The sequence below is a fragment of the Salvia hispanica genome, chromosome 4 (genome assembly GCF_029641045.1).
Source record: "Salvia hispanica isolate PSC_SH4W2 chromosome 4, Shi_PSC_v1, whole genome shotgun sequence".
Lineage (NCBI taxonomy): Eukaryota > Viridiplantae > Streptophyta > Magnoliopsida > Lamiales > Lamiaceae > Salvia > Salvia hispanica.
In genome coordinates this window covers 37,604,359-37,610,358 of record NC_142695.1, presented here as the reverse complement: position 1 = coordinate 37,610,358, position 6,000 = coordinate 37,604,359, and the positions used below count along the sequence as shown (strand labels likewise).

At 35.4% G+C, this 6,000-nt stretch overlaps 1 long non-coding RNA gene across 1 annotated transcript; it reads left to right on the top strand.

Annotated features, from left to right (window-relative positions):
• Positions 1-2,366: 2,366 nt before the first annotated feature.
• Positions 2,367-4,233, top strand: LOC125197028 (uncharacterized). The gene is made up of 4 exons (XR_007171981.2): positions 2,367-2,525; positions 2,591-2,694; positions 3,241-3,313; positions 3,404-4,233. It is a non-coding gene; the product is annotated as an uncharacterized LOC125197028 (long non-coding RNA).
• Positions 4,234-6,000: the final 1,767 nt, after the last annotated feature.

Sequence of the window (6,000 nt, the reverse complement as noted above, 5' to 3'; positions counted from 1 at the left end):
ATAGGAGACAGAAAATACACTTGTTTTTCTCTCAAAATTTTCGGCCCCCCTACTCCTAGTAGAGGTCGAATTTTTCTCCTCCCTGGGAAAGGATTTCTGTCTTCTCTATTTAAGTCCTAGTGCGCTGGTGAGATCAGCCCACCCTGATATCAGTTCACAGTCCGGGAACCAGTCAGAAGATCCGTGGTTTTGTACTAAAGTTCTTCACGTGGAGAAGGCGCTAGCTATCTTCGATTCTTTGGAGAATCATCAAGGTATAATGGCTGAACCTTAGAAAAGCATGTTTTAGGTTTCAATTAATTTAAAGCATGTTATTATTTGAGTTATGAGCATGATACATGTGATAATTACGCGAATAGATTTTGTCTAAATAATCCGCTAAATAGATCTGAATTATTATGTAATTGATTTATGTGAGCGCTTCCGCTGCCAACCCCTACATGATTGTCCAAAGAAGAAAAAGAAAGAGGGCAAGAAAGGAGATGCCAATGGTTCAGCAACTATGACAGAAGTTGATGACTCAGATTCTGAAGTAAGCCTGGCGCTGGTTGCAAATGACCAACCACACTGCAACGATGTGTGGATTTTTGACTCAGGAGCATCGTACCATCTGTGTCCACACAGGGAGTATTTCACCACTTACGAACAGATAAATGTAGGCAATATTTCCATGGCCAACAATGTTGTCTGCAAGGTGGTTGGCATTGGCTCTATCAGAATAAGGACGCATGATGTCTGCACCTTGAATGATGTCAGGCATGTTCCACAGATGACCAAGAATCTGATATCACCGAGTACCTTTGACAGTAAGGGACTCAGCTTCAAAGGTGAATGTGGAGTAATGCATATTATGAAAGGTTCGAAGGTGGTTCTGACGGCCTTGAAACGAGGTACCTTGTATATTCTAAGAGGTTCCATCATGACAGGCTCTGCTGATACTGCATCATCCGAGTTTCCGGCCGAGAATACGACAAAGCTATGGCATATGAGGCTTGGTCGTATGGGAGAATTGTCACGACCCAACTTTGCTAAGTATAACTAAGCTCATTGGGTTATGACCTGGGATGGAATAGAAGGACAATCTTTAGATAAAAGGGATTTTCACAAACAATACACACTTAATCAACGGTCGATTATGCAAAATCGAGTTAAGGTTCTTACAATACGACATAGCACACATCAGAGTTTCTTTAGAAATAGGGATCTCAATTTATGGAATAAAACAGCGGAAGCGACTGGAACGAGGTTACATGTATGGAAACATGAACCTCCGAGAGTAGTACACACTAGTAGGGTAGATTTCTTTATTCGGCACACAATAGTAGGATAAGATATTTGATACAACACACACAATAATAGGATAAGATACTTGACTCAGCACACTCCACTCCATCAGAGCTCAACCTGCACATTTAGAAATACATGCAGGGCTGAGTACAAGGGTACTCAGTGCACACGTTGCCGAAATCTACAATATATATATATATATATATATATATATAATATTGCCAAGCCATCATACAAGTACTACTCAGGCGTTTTCTGAAAAAAGACCCAAGCTTACTAAATTCTTTTACTTTAAAAAGTTGACTGATCAGTTTTAGTTCCTTATGTAATTCGCCATATCTTAACTTTCCTTCTTGTGCCGGGAAAGTGGCCACTTTCCACGAACACCGGACCGGCCAACCCTCTCGATGACACACGGTCCACGTGTACACTAGTCCGAGTAGGGACTCTCCCCTTGCTGGGACCCGAATTCGATTTCTTACTTTATTTGGCATAGCACATTCGGTATAACCAAACAGATAGGCATCATACATAAACAAAACATTTAAGGCATGACAACTTTTTTTTCATAATTTATCATCATAAAACGATACTTTATATTTTTATCCATTGTAGGATAGGAAAGTGCACCTCGTATGCTTCTTACTCCGTATGACAATATTAACTCACTTGGAGTTAAATTCCTTGCGATGGACCTTGTCCAATAAAAGATAATAAACTATTCAGCTTCAAGGAAATAACAATAGCAGATGATGTGTTCTTAGGATATGCATCCTACTTTCCTTCTCTCTTTCATAAACTCATTCACTTTAATTAAATTTGAATATTTAATTATTGGTATTAATTAATCGAGAGATTAAAATTAAATAAACTTGAGAATTCACTTGAGAAAAACATACAAACTCATTTACTTAAATTAATTCAAGAAAATTTAATCTCAAGCAATTAATTTAATAATAAATTCCAAATAAGGACTAATAAATTTTAGTCTAACACTCATTTGATATTTGAAAGGTCCAAAAGTCAAGGGAGCAAAATCATTAGTTCAATTACCTACTGTGTCAAACTAGGCTGCGTAACTTCTTTCTTATCATCATCTATCTCTATTCTCTTTCTAACTCTCTCTCTCTTCTCTTTCTTTCTCTTTTCTAAATTTTCGCCACACAAGATGCAGTCTAGAGTTTCTTCACGATCAGGAGTCCAAACAATATCCGATCGTCACGAAATTTTAACCGAAGGTAAAAGACTCATAAAGCATCATTTTTACCAAAGGAGATCAAATTTTAACGGTCAGATTTTCCAGAAATAATTTCGAAAGTGGCTGTCGGTTTCTACAGTACCAGCGTTGGTTTTGTACACGATCGGAGGTTCAAACATTATCCGATCGTTCTGAAATTTTAAACGAAGGTAAACAACTCTCCTATATTCACTTTGACCGAAGGAAATTTCATTTGAACGGCTAGAGTTTTTCATTATAAATTTTCAAAGGTGCTGGTCTTTCAAAGAGAAAACATTTAGGAGTTTTTCCTACTTTTTATGTGATTCCAAGACTTTGCACAAGTAGTACGTAACTCAGGCTCAACATGAATTTGAAGATTGATTATCTAGGAGCATGCTTGGTTGTGATTCTATGTTCTATATGAATTCATGCTAACATGACATGCTTATAATCATTACCTCGAAAGGATGATAAGAGATTTCTATGATGAGACTTGAAATCCTCCTTCCTAAAGAAAGCTAGAACACTTGGTATCGGGAGGTTGGAAACTTCTCCGTCTACTTGCCCGAAAATAAAAGTTTGGAGGTGAAAGAAAATTTTTGGGTAGGCGTTGGTAATGGAAACTGATACCTTCCTTTATAATCTAACTCTCTACACAAGTTATGGCTACGCGTTTTTCTCGGTTAATTATCCCAACATCATCATTGTTTTCTTTAATTTCATCACGTTTACAGAGGTAGAAATACGGGGAGTGTTTAATGGCGGAGCTCCCGGGATGGTGCAGGTGGTAAAGAAGGTCAAGTCTAGGTACTATTCCTCTCTTCCCCACTTTCTATTTTTTTGCCCATAGGTAGATATATATATTTTACTAATTACCGTGGTCATTTTCTCGTGTAGGAGGTTTTTCTGAAATGGAAGCGGGATTACTAATCGCTCGCGATGTCGAACTTTCTTTTATTGTTGTAAACATTCAAATATTACTTGTTATTTTACGTATCTAGTTTAGTGCATAAATTATGTAATTAGAACGGGGTATTACAAGAACGGGGGATGCAAATTTTGTCAAAGCGTGATCTTCTCTCTGGTCATAAAGTAAAGAAACTGGATTTATGCGAACATTGTGTTTTAGGGAGCTTCATCGCAACAAGTTCCCAAAGAAGGGTGTTCATCGGACCAAGGGGACGCTCGACTACATTCACATGGATTGTTGGGGTCCATCACGTGCTTAATCTATTGGAGGTCACAAGTATTTTGTGTCGATGATTGATGACTACTCGAGGATGACTTGGGTGTACATGATGAAGCATAAAGGTGACGCTTTCAAGAAGTTCAAACAGTGGAAAACCTTGGTGGAAAATCAGATAGGGAAGAAGATCAAGCGACAGAGAACTGATAATGGTTTGGACTTGCTTAATCTCATGAGCTGTTAATTGCTCGAGGAGGGCAAATCTGAGGCAACTGTTCGTCTGGCATTGTAATGATGCATCTGCAAGGGAGAATTCAAGTCAAGGTGGAGATTTGTTAGTATGCCTTGAATCTGCATAGATTATGTTTCATAATTGGGATAGGATTGTATTTCCTAATTGGGATAGGATCTCATGTGTGCCTATTTATATGGGAGTAGAACACATAATTCTGTAATTTGAAATATGTAGCCATGTAATCCGTAATTTGAAATTTGTAGCCACAATCTGAAAACACTCTGAATAATATTTGTTCTTCGTTTCTGCCCATGGATAAAGCCAACGCAACGTTGATGAACCACGTAAATCTATATCTACTTTATGTTTCTATTTTATATAGAACAATATGAACTAGAATTCAACTCGTGTTACTGTTGATAAAGTGTTATGGCATAGTGTGACACATAATGTTATACTCCTCCATCCCAATTCTCATAATAAAAATCATTTTTTTGTCATTTTAATATGGCCACAATCATTTCAGTTTACTATAAATGGTTAAGTACGTAGGTCTCACATTCAACTAACACACTCCTGTTATATTTCATTATAAAACATATATTAATATAAAGAGACATTCAACTAACTTTTTCATTTTTTTCACATTTCTTAAATTCGTGACCGGTCAAAATGGGGACTTCTATTCCAAAACAAAGAAAGTAGTAGAACATATGAATAGAACTATGAGAGGAGTAGGAGGGAATGTGATCAAATGAAAACTCTAAATACTATACAAACTCAAAACTATGATCTGGACCATTGAAAAATGTCAACAGATCACAAAAAAAGCATCAACATGAAAATATCACCAGAATTTCAACAGTAGTCAATGATTGATATTGTGTTGATACTGTGTTGACATTAAAATCTTAAAATTTTATACTGTGTTGATATTATATTGAAATAGTGTTGAAGCTGTGTTGAAGAGTTTTGAGTTTATACAATATATAAGTTTGCATTTTATCACTACCCGGAGCAGAAAAATATCATTTATTTTTTTTTTTTGGTAAAGGAAAATATCATTTATTAATTGTGCTGTAAGATGAAGTTAGAATAGAGGGAATATTAAAGTACAAAATGTCTTTGAGAGTAAAAGAGTGGGAAAGGATAAAAATGTCTTAAAAAGTTCAAAAGTCTTCCGAGCAATATTATTTCAAAGTTCAGGTGTGGGGATATTTTTAACAAATAGGGTTCGTGTTTAAGTTTAGGGACAAAGAATGAAGTTCACACTTTATAAATACTAGTAGTTCGAAATAATTAGTTAACACTAGTTCTAAATTTCTGTATATATACCAGCCCGTATTCTACTTAAAGCAAAACTGAAATTAAACATATATAAATAGAGGCCACAAAGGCCCATACAGTTAAGTTTAGATTAGCAGTACTACAGGGCCCGTGTATGATCTTAGGAGGGCACTACTTATAATATTTTTCTTGAATAAACTATCAATGTTATTATTCGGTACTTTAATTTGTATTAATGTTTTAATAAAATTCTTTCACGAAGCCTGTTGTACTTGCATTTAATTAGTCCAAAGTAGTACATATATGGTAGATATGATGTAGTTACACGATTTATGTATCATAGCTACTTTTTTAATCCCACTATTTGTGTATCATAGTTACTTAAATTATTTAATCTCAATATGAATAAAAGTATACTACTTTGTCTTAGAGTGTAGTGGTAAACTGGTATGGAGTAAGAAATAGGAGTAAGTTTCTAATCAGATTTTATGTCAAATTCTGGATTGGTCTTCTTTATCACTAGGTCTCTTCTATGGAATTGTACTAGTAATTTGCTTTGTAATTATCCTGATTTTCCCAAATGACTTTAAGAAGTACGCCAAGATAGTGGAAGACTTTTTTTGGGCTTAAGATATAAGAAATTAACGTTTAAAGTTTAAAATGAAAAAGAAATAAAGTATATAAGAGAAAGAGACAATAAACCATGAAAGTGAATGGAGTTTTTTGTTAAGTATATAAATGATTCAACTATCTTATAACGATTCAAAATGAAGACGACTCACTTAT